The sequence below is a fragment of the Leptinotarsa decemlineata genome, unplaced genomic scaffold (assembly GCF_025532065.1).
Source record: "Leptinotarsa decemlineata unplaced genomic scaffold, Ldec_3_MD MMD2_tig00001973_RagTag_RagTag, whole genome shotgun sequence".
In the NCBI taxonomy this organism is placed as follows: domain Eukaryota; kingdom Metazoa; phylum Arthropoda; class Insecta; order Coleoptera; family Chrysomelidae; genus Leptinotarsa; species Leptinotarsa decemlineata.
The window spans coordinates 509345-529756 of record NW_027412572.1 but is presented as its reverse complement, the minus strand read 5'-3'; the positions used below and the strand labels follow the sequence as shown (position 1 = coordinate 529756).

The 20412-nt window shown below is 34.3% G+C and overlaps 1 protein-coding gene across 22 annotated transcripts in view; it reads right to left on the bottom strand.

Moving 5' to 3' along the window:
• Window positions 1-20412, bottom strand: part of by (focal adhesion protein tensin) — a 687936-nt gene that overhangs the window by 229386 nt on the left and 438138 nt on the right. The window lies entirely within an intron of this gene.

Sequence of the window (20412 nt, the reverse complement as noted above, 5' to 3'; positions counted from 1 at the left end):
ACAAAGTTAATCTGAAATTGGATGTAGAGCTCAAAAATGTTGAAATATACAGGGTGTTCCATTTGGAAAAATTGAGTTCCACTCATTTTTTCATGAGATCAAAGTATCTGCATTTTTTGAAGACCCTGTATGAGGCAAATAAAAAAATGAGACTCGGAGTGAAGATCCTCATAGTATCACTCCACTCCATTTCAAATTTGATCGTTTTAGTGCCAGAGAGTTCAAGATTATCAGCATTTATAAAAGTTCATGTTTGGTAAAAAAAAAATATCGAAATTAATTTATATCTTCTAAACGGTGATAGATAGGTTCAGGGAAATAGTATGGATTTATTGACAAAGTGATAATGAATCATAATATGATATTATATACGGGGTGTTCCATTTGAAAAATTGAAGAAGCCGCTACCTTATAGTAAAAGCGACAACGCCGCTTCGTCTGAAATATTTTAGGCGTGTAGGTCATATTGACTTATGCATACTGTGAAATTTTCAGGTTGATCCGTTGAATAGTTTGTCAGAAACGGCTAATTAACGCTCATCATGGAAAGCCCTGTATTTCATTCATCCCATTATTCTTAACATTTCACACAATAAACACTATTGTAGACATTTGTGATTTTGACGTTACCTTTTCAGTTCAACTCAAATTCAAATAGTGGCAGCGGTATCATCAAAGAGTTAATTCAGCCGATGAACAACCACAATTAGGAAGTAATTGTTTAATAACCAATAACATATAATTTGTAATCAACGACAATTATCAGCGGCTTGTGGCTAGTAGTGGTCGAGTGCAACAGCAGAAAAACAACGGGCATGAAGTCGGTTATTAGGTGTATAATTAAGCAAATAACGTTTTATTGAAGTCGAAACGATTCTGAAATACTTTTCCAAATCGAGGAAAAAATGTAGTCACACTACAATTCTTACATATTATTCAGAGACGATAGTAGAAAAATACAGAGCATGTAGTCAGTTATTTAGGTGCATTGTTATGTGAAGAGTTATATTCCGAAATACCTTCAATTCAAATCGATCCAATTTTGATATAATTTTTCAAATCGAGAAAAAAATGTAGTCGAACGACTTTTCTTATAGATTATTCAGAGGCAACAGCAGAAAGGTACAGAACAATAAATCGCGTGTTAGGTGTATAGTTAGACAAAACCATATACAAGAAAGAAGGTTTTATTCAAGTTGAGTCAATTTTAAAACACTTGTCCAAATCAACGAAAAAATACAGTCAAAAAAAGTCTTTTACAGATTATTCAGAGACGAATGCAGAAATATACATTGTACTATCTGAAAACTGGTTTGAAATATCTACTCACCATCACAAAACTCGCCAAAACAATCAACATATAGTACCTCACATGGCTAAATCGTTTGGTCAAAGGTCATACAGATGCATTGCACCTAAAGTATATAATTCTATTCTTAAATTTATAACCGACATCAAAAACATTTTTACTTTCAAGAAAGGATTGAAAAAATACTTCGTGAAAATGCCTAGAATAGTAGTCACTGAAATAATCGAAGGAAAATGAAAATTGAAAACCTTTTAAATAACGATGTATCCCTGTTAGCAAACAGGTATATAGATTATTGATATATTGTATTGAATTGAACTGTTTAAAAGTTTGATATTCGCTAAGTTGAAAATTGTGTTACTGTATTTTACTATTTGTTTTTATATTTTTATTTCAAGGAAAATGAAAATTGAATACCATTTTAAATACCTGTCTCACTCTTATCAAGCAGTAATACAAACTATTGATATATTAAACAAAACTGGTTGAAAGCTAAATAATCTTGGATTATCTTTGTATTGTATTATAGTGTTTGTTTTTTCATTTTATTTTATTTTAAGTATAATAACAAATTAAAATAGCTGTACATGTTTAATTATTGGGAAAGAAAGTTTTTGGCTTTCTACTACTCCATATCGATACAAAAAAAGGGGATGAGGGAATCTTCCAAAAAAAGGAAGGAAGTAATCAATAGCGTTACTTATGAAGGTATATGAAGATTCCCTCATCCCCTTTTTTTGTATCAAAATGGAGTAGTAGAAAGCCAAAACTTTCTTTCCCAAAAATCAAGCACTCCTAAAAATATAACCCCTTCAATTCATAAAAAGCTGTGTGCTCTTCGGAAAAAAGATGGAGGAGTAAGACCGATTGCCGTCGATACCTTTTATCGTCGATTGGTAGCTAAACTTGGTTGTATGAGGATTAAAGACGAACTAGGATCGATGTTACGTCCACTACAGTTTGGTTTCGGTACTGCAGGTGGATGGGAAGCTGTTGCTCATACTGCTCGTAAATATATTAATCTTCATCCAAATCCCGATTCAAAAATTTTTCTGAAAATAGACTTCAAAAATGCCTCCAACATGATTGATAGAAACATCATGCTTCGTAAGGTTAAAGATTCGTTTCCAGGATTATATCCCTTCTTAAGTCAGTGTTACAAATCAGCTTCCTATTTGAGTTTTGGTGAACATATGATTCTGTCTGAGAGAGGTGTTCAACAAGGTGATCCCTTAGGACCTGCTCTTTTTTGTCTGACCATCAACGAACTTACTAGAAGCTCATCATCCGAATTTAATTGTTGGTATTTCGATGATGGCTCAATCGCTGGCGATGAAAATAGTGATTCAAAGGATTTGGAAAAAATTATTGATTATTCAAAACAACTTGAACTAAATTTTGAAAAATGCGAGTTGATTACTCTTTCAACTCCGAATAATATTTCCGAATCCATTTTGAAATTGGCTCCTGGCATAAGAATTTTGGAAAAGTCTAAATGGGGTCTTCTGGGTGCTCCTCTCTCTAAAGATTCATTTTCAGAACATCTTCGAGAAAAACGGGAATCACTCAAATTGCTGACCACCAGATTGAATGAACTTTCAAAACACCATGCATTTTTTCTTTTGAAAAATTGTTTGGCGATTCCAAAACTCATGTACGCCCTCAGATGTTCCCCCACTTGGTTAAGTCAGTTAGAGCTTGACGAATTTGATAATTTACTCCGCCACACGACGGAATATGTTACAAACAATCATTTCAATAATGATTTATGGCTCCAAGCAACTCTTCCTGTAAACCATGGCGGATTAGGGCTACGTTCGGCTTCTTCCTTAGCTTTACCAGTGTTTCTGTCATCAGTCAATAGTGTTTCCGATCTTATCGATTCCATCCTTCCTTCCATATTTATCAATATCAAAGACGTTTTTATTCTGAAGGTGAATCACTTTGGCATGCTGCAACTAATATTGCTCCTCCTACAGATAAAAAGAAAATACAAAGTGTATGGGACCGACCTCTCCTGAACATTATAACTGATAAACTTCTGAAATCTACAAGTGTATACGATAAGGCTCGTCTAAAAGCAGCAATGATCAAGGAATCGGGTGCTTGGCTGAATGCTTTACCTGTTGCATCTCTTGGAACACTATTAGACGATGAATCTTTTAGAATAGCAGTAGGACTTAGGATGGGTTCATCTATTTGTGTTTCTCATACTTGTGTTTGCGGTAGTATAGTTGATGAGAAAGGTACACATGGTTTGAGTTACAGGAGAAGTGCAGGGCGTATATCTCGACATCACCAAGTGAACGACATATTGAAACGAGCTATGTTGTCAGCGGATAATCCTGCAATTCTGGAACCCTTAGGTACCAGTCGAGATGATGGTAAACGACCAGATGGCATGTCTCTCATACCATGGAAATACGGTAAACCTGTGGTATGGGACTTTACTTGCGTTGACACGGTCGCGGCTTCCCATCTAGCCGAAAGTTCCAAGTCTGCTGGAACTGCAGCATTGTCTGGCGAGAAATTGAAAAGGAAAAAGTACCAAAATCTTGGGAACAACTATCTGTTTCATCCAGTAGCGGTTGAAACTTTTAGTGTTTATGGCCCGGAGTATCTGTTATTCGTTCATGAACTCGGAAGGAGAATACGCCAAGCAACGAAAGATCACCGTTCTACCTCTTTTTTGATAGAAAGAATTAGTATTGCTATTCAACGTGGCAATGCTGCTTCAATACTTGGAACTATTCCTCCTTCATATAATTTTGATGAGATCATGCATTGCCCTAATTTCAGTACGGAACTGAAACCTCTTCGAAACAAGCCAAAATATGTGGATATTTATCAGTCTCCTATCAAGGTTAATTCATAAGTGATTGATCCACCTTCTTCTTTTTCAGTGCGGTCAGTGGGGTCATTCTTGCCCCCAAAAAATGAGTTGCAGTCCTCGTAGAACTGGTACCCTTTCAGTGGAAGAGATTCATGAAGCAAGAGCCGAATCGATCCCTCTACGAAACCTTTCTTCACTCGGAAGGATCGATCGCAGCTTGAGAAATGGTTCTCATGGAGATTATGTGAAACAAGTTCTTCCTTACGAATCAGTAGAGAGTTGTCCTGAAAATCTAGAGAAGAAAATTGGATTGGATAATTTAAGAGACACTTGCTACATGAATAGCATTTCACAAGTGTTGTTCATGACGAAGAATTTGAAGAACGAAGTTTTAATGATGAACGAGAACGGGAATGTTTCCTACTTATTCATCAAACTCAAACAACTGTTCGTGCAGCTGCAGTTTCGTAAGAAGGTATCATCTTTCTCTCCAACCGATTTCCTGGAGTCTTTGAAGTCCACTAGATACTCGTTAGGACAACAAGAGGATTGTTCCGAATTCTTGGGGTTCTTGTTGAATACTCTTCGTGAGCAAAACAATACCAAAATCAATACTCCCAGCCGCTCTGGACTGAATGATTCCGTACAACCCATCTCGTCTTGTGTTTGTGAATCTTTTGCTGGAAAAATCCTCACTTGTTAACTTTGTGGTAAATGTTCAAGAAGTACTGAAAACTTATGTGGATTTCTGGAACTTCATCTAGCTTTTCCTAATACGACTAATTACCAGTCCGTGCAAAGCTTATTGTTAAATCATCTGAAAATGGAATTTTTAACAAGTGATGATCGACTGTATTGTCAAACATGCGCCAAACTAACTGACTGTTATAAGGAAACAAGTAAAGCTGAGGCACCAGTCAATCTAATAATAACACTGATGATTTTCAAACAAGACTCAACCTCTAACGGAAGCAAGAAACTCTTTGGAAGGTTCGAAATAGATGAACATTTCAACCTAGCAGACCACTGTTATAATATTCATGCAGTCATTATTCACTGTGGTTCTGGCGTTGAATTTGGTCATTATTACGCCTTGGTCAAAGAAGAAACGGACTGGTTTAAGTTTGACGATAGTCGTGTCACGAAGTGTTGTGGCGATGCATTGAATTTATTGGATCCTCTGGAGACACCCTACATTTTGTTTTATGAGAGAGAGGACATTGTTAGATCAAGATCTTCAGATGATGTGGTGTTTCAGGTTTTTCCGGGTTTTCCTGCAGCTGAAAAAGCAAATCCGCCACTGGAATCAATGAAGTCGCCCCGGAGCGCCAATTAATTTTTATTGTTGTATTTATTTTATTTTTATCGTTGTTTCAACACATTGTAATAATTTGCAAATTATATAATATTTACATTGAAAAGCTGTACAATTAAATACATTACGAAATTAGGAAGGAAAAAAGCTATAAAAAATTCAGAAATCTTGTTGTTGTAATACGCTTTTTTTGCAGGATTGCAACAATTTTGATGAATATTACAATGGAACATTGCTGTGATTTAATATATGTGTTTTATGGTTTTTTATATTGACACCTATACTTTAAATTGAATTTTATACTGTGATATATCTTATTTTATCGCCATGACATGTGAACTTATGTTAAAATTGGGTAGGTATATTTGTTTTTACATTTTTTGAAAGGCACTATACAAACTATTTTGTCTACTAACGTTGTTAAATTAAATTTTCTATTGTTATATTATATCTATTTGATATGAGAACTTAGTTTTACTCAAATTGTGTTTCAGGGTATTTGTGTTTTTGAATTGTTTCTTTTCTTTTATTCTTTGAAGTGCTATACATACGAAATTTTTTAACAAACTTCGTCAATAAGATTTGTTTTTTCTTGGACAATAACCTATATGTGTATCTATCTATCTATCAAACAAATTCTGAGATATTCTTTCAAATCAAGAAAAAAATGTAGTCAAACTACTTTCACATAAGTCGCTTGTTTGACAAAAAATTTTATTCAATACGAATCAATTTTGAAAAACGTTTTCAAATGAAGAAAAAAAATGTTGTCAGACGGTTTTTCTTACATATCATTTATAGATACATAACAATATTTATAGTATTGAAAAAGTGTTTCAAGAATAATAAAATGTACACAGACTGCCTTCCAATAAAAAAATATTTCTAGTATGAACTGGATTTTGAATAGAGTGGGGGAGCCTTTAAGTTTGATACCATACATCATGGTCTTCTTCTTGATAAACTGTTTGACATGGGCGTCCCTGGTCCAAGTCTGAAATGGATTGAAACCTATTTAACTGGTCGTACACAGGTTGTTAAAGTTAGGCTTCAGACTGGGTCATTTGTCTCTGAATCTCGAAACGTTGTTACAGGTGTGCCCCAAGGTAGTGTTTTGGGGCCTACACTATTTATTTTATTTGTTAATGACCTTTCAAAAATTAATCATCTACAGTGCTCTATACAATTTGCTGATAACACATCTTTTACTGTCAGTGGTTCGGAATGTGAAACATTGTCAGTAAGAGCAAATGATGCTGTTTCCAACATGCAAAATTATTGTTCTAAAAATGGCTTGATTCTAAATAATCTTAAAACCAACACCATTCTCTTTACAATTCAGGAAACTGATTGTTGTGTATTGGTTAGGTCTGAGATTAGTATTGAACAGGTAAACTATAAAAAATTTTTAGGAGTTTTTATTGATTCTCAACTCAATTGGAATCATCATGTTGATTTCATACTGAAGAAATTAGCGACACACTGTTTCGTTATATGGAATCTGCGTAATTTTGTGTCTATTGAAATTCTTAAAAGTTACTATTATGCATATGTTTACTCTGCCCTCAATTACTGTATTATTTGTTTTGGCAACTGAAATAGAATCAGTGACTTATTAATTTTCCAGAAAAAGATTATTAGAACAATTTGTTTTAAAAAACCACTCGATTCCTGTAAACCACTTTTTGCAAAGTTGAATATATTAACTGTTACTTGCATGTATATTCTTAATTGCGTAATCTTCGTTAAATCAAATTGCTCCAAGTTTCAGAACAGAGATGATACATGTCTTCTTTCGGGCTTCACCCTGAGAAAAAACTATAACATTTTAATTCCTAGTCATAAGTTAGCCAAGGTCACTAATGGTCCTCATATCATGTCAATAAAACTGTACAACAAGCTCCCAATATCCATTAAAAAAATAACTAGTGTAAAGCTCTTTAAACAAAAAGTTCGGAAACTATTATGTGAAAAGGTATTTTATTCGCCTGATGAATTTTTTCAGTCTGATTTGGAATTTTAAATTTTAATTTTTTATCCCTTTTATGGTCTAAATGTTATATAGTATATCTTATAATTATGTTGTTTTATGATTGTGACCTCATTGTAATTGTACTGAGTAATGTGACTTTTTCCATGCCTTTCCTAGGTCTACGGAAATAAAGATTTTTTGATTTTTTTGATTTTTTGATTTTGAAGTGATTCAGGTAACATTTAATTTCGACGAAACCGCAACAAGTGTTTCGCTAAACAGAAGCTTCCTCAGTCGTGTTCATCATCGATAAATCTGTTTTTAAACAGATTTAAACAGAATACAAAAGTATCGATCAATTCCATCGCATATTAAGAGGAATCACAAAAAACTAGAAAGTTCCCGTACGGACCCTCTGATTTATACCTTCATGGCCATGATGAATATGAAAAATAATTATAGGTGATTACCATATTACTTTTTTGTTCGTTACACTAATATTTTAATCGGTTGAAACTGTTTTAGAAACCATATCTTTGCATCGATCAAAATACGCACATTTCACAACAGGTCGTTTCATCAAGTCAATCAATCAACATCGATTAGCTGAAAAATCAACGAGGAAATTGCTCTCATTGCGCGGTAATTATCATTAATCTCTACAAGATCTGTAATTTCACAGGCAGTGAGGTGCTTTCCAGCATTGCCAACGTAACTGGCAAAAAAGCGAAACATATATTCGTAACTTGAAAGAAGTATATTTTCAGCAGAGCATAATATTTCTGAAAAAAGGCTTTGGCTTTCTACTTCTCCATCTTCATGCAAGAGAAAAGAATAAAGCAATTAATTCCAAAATAAACTCTATACAAAGAAGTGAAGATCATTCAGAGTAGTAACTTTCAGACACGAGGTGAGAGAAAAAGCTTACTCCAAACAAAATCTTTCATATCAACATGGGAATAAGGGATACAAAAAACACTTCTGAAACAACCAATTTTATATGAACATTGAATTATACTATTCAGTTTGCAGTTCAAACATTTGTTATGGAAATTAATCAGATATCATTCACAGGATTGCTATACAATATAGTATACGAAAGAGGTTAAATTTCACTTACATGAACAATGTTATTCTCAGTGGCAAGTTAACTTGGGTGTCACACCAAAAGGTGGTTCCACTTATATCTCGCTTGCGTTTACGCAGTTATTTTAATCAAGTACTGTTTTTGGTTTTTCATATGTTATCGTCAATCGAGGACCGCCTGCCCGGTACTCACGATGACCAAGAGACTGAAACAGCTGTATACTGGTGACTCTTAAATTGAAATCAATATGGGAATGATCAGAATAGTACTTATCTATTTATCTCTTGATTTTCATTGATTAATTTCCTAGCACCTTGACTGCATTAACCTTTCTCGAATCAATCAATACATAATGTAAGGTTTCATACCCATGTTGTTTTTACCAAAAGTGTTTGTTGTTTGGGAAATGTTATTTTTACAAATAAGAGCAAGTGAAAGGAATTACTAACCTCACTTTCGTAAGTTTCACACGTTTTACAAGTTGTCAAATCAATATTAAAATCAATTTTATCAATTTATTGTAGAGTTCCTGATGAAGAGCCAATAAAGACTTGAAAGCTTGAACAGAAAATGTACGTTATTATATACATTGGGAAAGTTTTGTAAAAATAATAAAGACACATCCAAATTCGATGAATCAGGAGTCTATAAATTGAAGTGTGAAACGTGCCTCAAGATATATATTGGTCAAACTGGCAGAACAATTAGGAATCGAATCCAGGAACATCATACGAGCTATGTAAATAAGAAAACAAATCCAACATATTCAAATCATATTCTAGAAGAAAATCATATCTTTAACGAAGAGTTCGAAATTTTACACACAGAAAATAGAGGTTTGAAACTGAACCATTTGGAAGCAATGGAAATCAATAAAGTTAAAAATTCAAACATTCCAAAGAATGACCAACTATATTTGAATGAATCACCATTATTGAACTTGTTTTCTTAAAATCCGAGAAATGATTATTATTGATGTAGATGTGACATACCTTAGGTAGAGGTTCAGATATTTTTTGGAGGTAGTCTCAATTATGGTTACCTGTAGTATATAAATATTAATGTAAAAACAATTCGAAGTATTCATACACATGAGAAAGCTACTGTGCTAGCGTAACGTGTTGTGATTATATTTTTTCAAATAGAAGTTTGTGGAGATGAAATCGTGAGGTGTAGTTTTTGGAAATACATATATAGGTGTAGAGACCAAAAAATAACCTGAGGAAATTAAAGACAAACACAATTAATTTACATCACAAATGATATATCATTTTTATAGAAAGGAAAACCACCTGTTGTTCCTTGAAGAGGACTATGTGGAAATATCAAATTTTGAAGTTGACATATGAAGTAACGATAGGTTACTTCAGTGTTACTATCTTCATTTGGTTTTGAAGACCGTCGTAATTTGGAACTGCATTTTAAGATGCACACAAAACCGAAAAGTCAATTGCAAATGTGATGTTGAAAATTTTGTTACAGCACCTGAGAAAATTTGATCAATATGATATTCTCATATACAGTGAGATTCGAATGCAAATGAATAATTATTAAAGATCTATAATTTTTCTTGTAATATTGAAATTATTTGTTTGATTTTGTTCATCAAAAGTTGAAATATAATTCTAAGTTTGACTTGAATTCTGTATTTCTGATTTTGTGTTCAAGTTATTATTATTTTTACTTATGTGAACCATTTCCAGAAATAGCCTTTCAACTGCAAAAATTTTCGTATTTTCGTAATCAAAAAACTCATATAAAGCCAGTCCATAAGATCGTTTAGTGAATCTGCAGTCAGTTTAATATTATGTGATTGTGATGTGAATTGAATTACAAGAAGAACACTCAAAACTATATACAACACTATATTTTTCTTTGTTGCTGAAAGGGGTTTTGATTTTAGAGTCTATAATTTGCTGGAAAATAATTCCATGGAAATCAAAAGATAAATAGATAAGTACTATTCTGAATATTTCCATATTGATTACGATTAAACAGCCACCGGAAGCTATGATATATGTATATACAGCTTTCCTTCATGATGCACTGTTTGGACCTTTGGTGTAGTAATGAATTGTTTTTGTGTTGTGTTGTGGGTTTCAAAACAAGTCATACACTACAGAGCCTTTTGGGAAGACCAAAAGACATAGTCGAGAATTCGGAAAAGTCTGGAATTTACGAAATCGAATGTAAGGACTGCGATTCAAAAGACAAAAAGATCCATTAAAGTAAGATATAAGGAACATATAGCACACTTAAAATATGGAAGACCTGAAAAATCAGCAGTCGCCCATCATATTTTGCAACAAAACCATTCCATAGACTTCAGCTCATTAAGATTAGTTAGACAAGTTAACAACAACAGGCAATTAGATGCCTGTGAGAGTGTGGAAATAAGTAAACACAATAATACTATGAATAACGATTATGGACCTATACCTGTATGAGCTTCGCGTTAGTTTTTAGTTCAATCTTCCTCTTTGAAGATGATCACTCGGTGATCGAAACGTGTCGAAATGATTTGGTGTTGGGAAAAAACTCCAAAAATATTCAGCTTTCCTCAAGTTGAACACTTTCAATATTGAATAGTTCAACTTAGATAGGTTTAAGTTATTACTTCTGTCGGGCGTCCTGAGACGCAACTGTTGTTTTTTTTTTTATAAAAATGTTACATTCGTAACAGGTTCCACGGTATTATCGGTTACGCAAAGAGATCAGCTGACATCAATTTGACGTTCGGTCAATTTGGAACTTGTTAACTGGTTGTACGAGCTCTGGTCAAAAATAAGGTTAATGTTCAAATTTCGCCTGCTATCCAACCAGCAAAGTTGTTTTATAATTCCATGGTGTTACAACAGTTTTATTTTATTAGTATTTTATAATTACTTTCAAAATGCTAATTGATTATATTAGATGATGGGTGAACACAATAGAGTTGTAGGCAATAAAAGTGTTTTATACATTTGTCATGGAAACGTTTTTTTTTTTTTTTTTAGATTTAAAACCGCATCAACCACATAGGGTTATTAGCGGCGGTACATATGAGATACAGTATATCGGTATACATTAAATTGAATTGAATATATGGATTCGTTTGACATATTTTATTACATTGTTCCATTCTCTATTTAGAATGGTGGATATGTCTCCTGTTAGCTTCAATTCGTTTATCTCTTGTTGGTGCTGTTGACATTTGAATAGGTGTTCCACAGTTAGGTCCGTGTTGCAATTTTCACATTAACTTCGAGCTTCCTTTTTTAGTAAATGTTGGTGAGTGATACGAGTGTGTCCAATTCTTAGGCGACTTATGGTTATTTGATTTTTTCGACTAAGGGCATCATAATTTTTTATTTCCATGTTGGGATTTATTTTGTACAGTTTATTGGCAGTTGAAGATTGCCATTTCTGCTTCCAGATAGTGTTTATGGAAGTTTTAATCTGACGATATATGTCTGTGTGTAGTATTTTTTCGAATGTCACTGCACTAGTGTTTGAGAGAGCGTTACGTGCCAGCATGTCGGCTTTCTCATTTCCTGGTATCCCAATGTGTGAAGGTATCCAGATTATCTCGACTCTTTTTTCTTCTTGGTGAAGTTTGGAAAGCTCAATCTTAATTTGTTGTAGAAGAGGATGTTTAGGATATAATTGGCGGATTCCCTCTATTGCACTCAATGAATCTGTGAATATTACAGAGTTTTCATTTACTTGTCTCGCATGTATAATTGCCTGTGCGATGGCATAAACCTCTTCAGTGTAAATACTGCTGACGCTAGGTAGTTTGTAACTTTTACTCTCATGTTTGCTGAATACGCCTGCTCCCACACCTTTTTCTGATTTAGAAGCATCGGTATAGATGTGATTGAAGTTAGAGAACTTAGAAGAAATGGCCTGGATTGATTTTCGGATCAGTGCAGCAGGAGTTTCATCTTTTGGGAGTATAAGCAGTTCTGTGTTACAGGGTGGAATATCGATTAACCATAGAGGAGGAGTATTTAAGGAAATGGGATATGTAGATGAGAGGTTGATAGTGACAGGTATTCTGCGGATGCGGGTATGTATGGGCGGCATAATGTGGGTCTTTTGTTGGTATATTTTATTTATATGCTTGGGAAAAATGCGACTATGAGTAGGATTTTTAGGATTGGATGAAATTCTTGAAGCATAGGTCATACTGAGGTAGTTTCTTCTCAGTTGTAATGGGAGTTCTCCTGACTCAACATACAAGCTTTCCACTGGACTAGTCCGAAACGCTCCATATGCTATTCTTATACCAGCATGATGAACGCTATCTAATAGTTTTAAAATTGTTTCTCTGGCACTTGAGTACACTATAGCTCCGTAGTCTAATCTTGATCTCACTGTTGATTTATACAGGTGCATCAGGGTTGAGTAGTCTGCCCCCCAGGAATGGCTAGCTAGAGTTTTTAGTAGGTTAAGACCATTTTGGGATGACTGTTTGAGTTTCTCTATATGTTTTTTCCATTGAAGTTTTTTATCGAAGATGAGTCCGAGAAATTTCATGTTATCAACGAATTCCAGTTGTTGATTGTACAAGCTTAAGGATGGATTCTGCACATTGGAACTTTGAGTGAATACCATGCATTTAGTTTTTTTGGCAGAGAATTGAAGTCCTGTTCGCTTGGACCATTCTTCTAGATGTCCTATGGCATGTTGGAGAAGTTTGGTTGATGATTGCATATTTTTGCCATTAGTGTATAAAACTAAGTCGTCAGCATAAATGTTAGCTTTAATCGGAGCTACAATATTTTCCAAAATATCGTTTATGGCAACCAGAAAAAGGGTGGCGCTCAGAGATGAACCTTGTGGAATACCATTTTCTTGTGTCTTGAGGTCAGAAAGCACTCCATTAGCTCTCACTCTGAAGGTTCTGTTTCCCAGAAAATTTTGAATGAATGCCAAGATGTTTCCATCAATTTTCCAGTTTTTCAGTTGTTTAAGGACTTTATATTTCCATACCCGCTCATACGCTTTTTCTAGATCGAAAAAGACTGCTATTAGGTTTTGCTTATTGGCAAATGCCTCCCTGATATCTGTTTCTAAATTCACAAGATTGTCTAGAGTGGATCTGTACTTTCGGAAACCGCTTTGTTCAGGAATCACAAGATTATTCTGTTCTAAGAAGAAGGTTAATCTTGCATTGATTATTTTTTCAAGCATTTTGCATTTCATAGAAATGTTTATGAAATAAAATTAAAAAACTATTATAAAATAGTCAGGAAATTATCACAGAAACGTTTTTGCAACTAACTTATAAAACTTATTTTCCTATAAAAGTAAATTGTTGTGTAGCATTTTATAACACTTCTCTGCGAGATTTTTGTGATAGTTATAAAACTATTTCAAGCTTATTTTATAACTGTTTCCTGTAGCTTTAATGAAATTATTTTATTGGAATGCTTTCAGGTTTCATTTTATTTTCATTACCATATTGTCACTTCAATATGGTAATACATTGATATTAAGACATTAATATTATAACATTATATTATTCAGAATGAAGTGAGTTGAGTTTGTAACTAGAAAATTATTACCTCGACAGAGTAAATTTTTGTATAATTAATAATTTCACCGAAAACATTTATAAATGAGTGGCGCGCTTAAATTTTGCTAATAATAGACTATATATTTGTCAATAAAATATCATTTGCAGTAAAACTATCAATCTTCGAAACACAAACAATGTCTTTAACAGTTTTATGAGTGCAAAAGTGGAATTTGAAAAAGGCTTCAACCTTCCTATTTGTTAGTTTTCAGTTGGTGACATATCAATTATATTTTCCTAGTGTCCAATACAAAATTACTTCTTGTAATACAACTTTATTGTTATCGTTTACGGCTGTATTATATTTTATAACGACTACTTGGAACTACTAAAAAACTCTAATAAAACTGTCTTCCGATTATTTTATAGGTATCGCTTAAATATGTTGCAAAAGTGCAGTAAGGGAAGTCTCTACAAAACTACTTTTTAAGAGTGTTAAACAAATTTTATTGTAACTGCCAAAATGTTTATAAAACTGTTTTGTAGTGTTTGTAAAACGCCTTACAAAATATTGATAAAAACTGTAATGTTTTATAAAACGGTGCCAATTTTCTATTTATATCAGTTTTATAAACACTTCGAAAACATTTCTGGAAGAAATGTAGTTTTATAATTTGTTTCTCCGAAACGTTTCCGCAACTATTATAAAATACGAAATTGCTAGTTGGGATGTACCTTTGAATAGTGAGTTAAAAAAAAATTCATGTTGGTACACTGGTTTCGAACAAATGTTCACCGAAACAACACCGTCATCATGCCTCAGCCACCGTATTCACCATATTTGGCACCCTGTGACTTTTTTTCTGTTCCCGAGATGGAAAAGACGCATAAAAGGACGACGTTCTGTGATGATTGAGGAGATAAAAACCGATTCGCTGAGTGGAGGAATAGATGAATATTTTCTGAGAAAGATTAAAATTCACCTAATTTTTTGAACAGACCTCGTATATGGTGTGAAAGCATGAAACTTCTAGCGGTAACTTACTAAGATCGATTTCTGGAACGCATCTGTTTAAGATAAAATGATCCTTCCCAATTTCAGAGGAAGTATTTACGCTTTACGCTATCTATAGCTGTATTTTCATCGAAGTATTTATTGAACATTCAAATGAATTTCAAAAGCATCGAAAAAATCTACTGCCGTTTCTCCAAAATACACATCATATATTATCTGTGATTGGATTCGATAATTTAAACTGATTCGAATATTCGAATGTAATCGAACTCAGGGTATATATCCTTCTTAAATTTCACCAGAGTACATTTTCTTTAGCACATTCACTCAAGTGATTAAACTAAATTACTCCTTAGACTTATAAACACATCAGAATCATTGACTGTTCTTGTTTATCTGTTGAAACGGAGCTATTTCCTGTTGATCTATACGACATACAGTGTAGCCAGTTAGTTATATCAAGGCACTCAGTCAGAATATATCCGTATTTATATACCATACGGCCAAGGAAACCAAAAAAAGCTCAGTATGTGGAGTTTACTCCAGATTACTAAGCCTAGGATTGAGTGGGGGACGGGAAAAATACCATCGTGGCCCAAACAGAACTGGCTGGTATCTCAATCGCCACAAAAGGAATAACCAGAAAAGGAATTTCTGGCAAAATAATAATAATTTGCACTGAAAGCAGACAAGCCCTATTAGCCTTGAACAGACAATGTGTTACCTCAGGGCTAGTACTAGAGAGCCACCAAGATTCAGCCGAAGCCTCTGTAGATAATAACATTTTCCTGAGGCGGGTTAAAGGGCACAACAGGTGCAACAACAGGTGATCGCATTGCTGACTCTTTAGCCAAAGAAGCGGATAGACTAATAATTTTAGGACCCACTGACACCCACGGCCTGATGACAATTGCGGAACTGGCCAAACGTCACACCCATGCTCAATACCTAAAGAGATGGGATGGAATCAAAGGATTTAGTCTTACCAGGATCACTCTGGGCGACCCTGGGAAACTGGCGCTGAAAAAATATCTGGCGATGACCAGGAAAAATATACGCTTAACAGCAGGATTTCTGACTAGCCACTATCAACTAAGAAAACACCTCCATAATATGAGGCTAATGGACACACCTCTATGCAGGATGTGTGAACAGGAAGATGAAACTGTCCTATGCGAGTGTTCAGTGCTATGGACCTACTCTCACCCTCCCTACTCTACAGATACAAAGATATGTCATAAGATTTTTCCAATTTGCGAACTATCAGTATAAATGGAGCATAAATATTCACTTGTTCAGGTTGATCTTCGTGCGGTAAATAATTTTGCCATACACAATGAAATTCGTAAAACGAATTTCCTATTCCACTAAAAACTATTTTTGGGAAATAGGTGACAAATTTGTGACTTGTTCTTGGAATGAGTATAAGCAATTTTCAATTGTTCGTGTATTTTTTCATAACCAAAATCTGTAGAATAGCTATTCTGTGATATGCAATTAACGAAAGTCAAACATTCATAACACTGACAACTACTGTCATGCAGTAAGAAAACAATTTGTCCGAGATGAAAAACGTAATTTTTAAAAAACAATTGAGACAAAACATCAGAGTCGGATAGATCAGGAGTATATCTGTTGAATTGGCCAAACGCGGAGAACATTTTCCAATAGAATGAAAGAACACAGAAGTAGTTTCGTGAATGTGTAGACCAATTTCATATTTGCACACCAGTTTTTGACAAAGCGGCACAAGTTCAATCACGATTATGGGAAGTATAACATTCGGAAGAGAAATTTTTGAAACTTAATCTTTTGGAGTGCTCATAATAGAGAAGCCCAAGCGGGGATTTTGGGATTTACTAAAGCACGGCAGATTAATATATAGGGGGATGCCTTATACCCGGTTAAGTACCTCCACCAAATATCAGCCATATATAAGGACGCCCGTGAAGGATAGAGGATCAGATTAGTAAAACAAAATTAATCATCAGAAATTCTCGAGCGCGTCAGATTATGATAGGGTGAGTTAATTACATGCTGAAAAGTGTATATTCCAGTAATCTGACAATTTGAGAGTGACGTAAAGAAAGGGGAGGGTAGCAAAGTTGTAGAAAAATAACAACATTTCGACATTCTCGAGCGTAGCAAATTTTTTTTTATTTTGAAGGAAATAATTCAAGGATAACAAAAAATATAAAATCTGACAATTTCCGCAAGCCGAAATATCAAAAATTCGTCGAGAAAGTTGAATGCGTGTGATACCTATATTTTCCTCTGCGAGTTTCTATTCCTCTTTCACTTTTTCTCTATCTATTACTCTCTCACTCCATCCCCACTCTGAATTTTGTTGCCATGACGCCATCACAGCTGAGCACAGAGACTCGTTCGTGATGAATATGAAAATGATGATTAATTAATCAATTAATAATAGAGAACTGAATTCTTTTGAGCATTTTTTAAAATTATTTTCTTATAAATACAAGTATTCTACTTAAAAAATATACACTTATTCATGTGCATGCTACTTCCTGAGCTCTTCAATTATTTAAGTTCGATTATTAAAAAAAAATTGAAAAAAATATTTTTTTTGGCAGATTAGGCGAATCCCTCTAGATCAGGGGTCTCCGAACTTTGAAGCCTTCGGGCCATAATGATTTTTTCAGCTTGTTTCAAGGGCCAATTTCTGCCCTTAACTATATTTCTAGACTAGGATAGTCGCAAAGTGCGTGACCTAAGCAAACTTACGCTTTTTTGCATTTCAATTATTATTGTGTATTGTGACAACGACATCTAGTGACGAGTAGTGGTACTATGTACTACCTTTTTCAGCTACCCGCTAGGTGGCATTAGACGTAATTAAATATTTGGAATTACTGCGTTGGTTCGAGAAAGTTCTGGTTCTAGCTAGTGTATTCCGATCACCTTAAGATGGCAGTAATAATTGCATATAAAAAGGCTAGCGGCGCAACTGCGAGTTAGTCTGCGTAGGATAGGCGAAGGAAGCGAAACTGTTTATTGTAAAATGAAGTAACACCCGTCAATAAAAGTATTTTGATTTGACTTATTGTTTTTATGTGTGATTTGTTAGTGTGGAAAAGAAGTGAAAAATCGACAGTGAATGCAGAAAGTTCCAAGAAAAATGGAACTTTCAGTATTTTGTGATTGAGTCCAGTAATAAGGCGCTATGTTATATTTGTAATGAAACCATAGCTGTTCTCAAAGACTATAACTTCAAACGACACTATGAATCGAAACATCTTCAAAGTTACTCTAAGTATACAGGAATTTTGCGAAAGGAAAAATTTGAAGCTTTGAAACGCGGACTCAAATCGCAGCAATCTTTGTTTACCAAAGCGAATACTGAACAAGAGTCTGCAACTCGCGCCAGCTTTCGTGTGGCTCTTGAAATCGGAAAACGTGGCAAACCATTCACCGATGAAGAAATGATAAAAGAATGCTTGATTGCATTAGCCGAAGAAATATGCCCCGAAAAGGTAAATTCATTTAAAAGTATCAGTTTGTCAGCAAACACCGTGGTTCGGAGGGTTCAAGACATCGCAGAAAAGTTGAAAATGCCATTATTAAAAAGAACCTTCGATGGAGAAATTTGAAATCTGTAACAACTGATGGAGGCAAAAATGTGTATGGTAAAAATAAAGGACTGGTTGCACTTGTGTCAAATACTGTAGAAAATGATGGTGGTTCAAAACCATTAGTTTTACATTGTATCATTCATCAACAGTCCTTGTGCGGAAAATGTTTGGATATATCTGAAGTTCTAAAACCAGTCATATCAGTTGTTAACTTCATTAGATCCACTAGGCTGAATCACCGAGAATTCCGCGAGTTTATTCAACAGATTGGAGAAAATGATTTACTATATCATACTGCCGTACGCTGACTTAGTTGCGGAAAAGTCCTTAAGCGCTCTTTTGAACTTCGAGCAGAGATCGAAATTTTTTCAAATGAGAAGCAGCGCTCTTTTGTCGATTTATAAAATAGTGAATGGATGTGGAAGTTAGCCTTCTATGTCGATTTGACAAATCATATGAACGAACTGAATTTGAGATTGCAAGGAGAAAATCAGCTTCTCCCTGATTTATACACCAATATCAAATCCTTCAGGCAGAAAATAATACTATTTCAATCGCAATTACGTAAAAAATGTTCCACACATTTTTAAACATGTGAAATATTCAGCCACACTACAGAGACTGAATTTCCCGTCAATTTTGCAATCGATACTTTGAGTGCTTTGAAGATAAATTTTGATACTCGTTTTTCAGATTTTGATGTCATTGCGAATGGAATTAAGCTTTTTCAAAATCTTTTTGATTCTGATATTGAAACTCTGGCTCCGGAAGTCCAAATGGAAATTATTGATTTACGGTACAGTAAATCATATTTGTTGGAATTTTATAAAAGTCTTCCACTGGAACAATTTGATAATTTGCATAAATTTGCTGGTGGGTTGTTTTCTGGTTTTGGTACTACTTACTTTTTAGATTTACAGATGTTTACAGATCTCAATTAACCGATGAGCATCTTAAATCTCTTTTGATAATTGGTACAAGTAAAATTGATCCACAACTACAAAGTATTTTCGGTGAAAAATCACAATTACATAAATCTCATTAGTGTTATTGTTTGACTGTGATTCATTTCAATTATTTGTTAGTTATTAATATGCTTAAACTCAGATACTTAAGTTAAGTTTTTTTTGTCATCATTTCTGTCGTTAAGTTTTACCTTGCAAGTTAATAAAACCGAGTAATTATCATTTTGTGTTTTCTTTTTCAACTTATCACAGCAATAGTAACAACAATTAGGTAAGCATTGGCTGTCGCGGGCCAGATTGATGACACTGGCGGGCCGGATTTGTCCCGCGGGCCGTAGTTTGGAGACCCCTGCTCTAGATAATCGTCAGATTATAAGACAGCACGTCTAGAACATGAAGATGAACCATATATATCTTAATCTGGCGCGCTTGAGTATTTCAAAAAGACGAATTTTTTTGCACATTATAATAATGACCGCGAGTTTGCGTCAGCTCAAAATCATCAGATTATTGAATGAGACCTTTTTTTTGGGTGCACTTAATACCTGCTTAGAAAATCTGACGCGCTCGATTAAATTTTTTTCTCTTCACTTTTAACCCTTACGTACAACCACCCACATCATGCAAACGATCAGATTAACATACCAACATTATTAAAAATACGTAGGACATTGATGCTATCAATATCTGATGCGCTCGAGTATGTCCATGCAACAGTATTTTTTTACATATTTAAAAATCTATAACCGCTTCCCCCACCGATGAAAAGGTATATATTATATAACAATTTTTTCTTCTTATCATCTAAGCTTTGCAACCT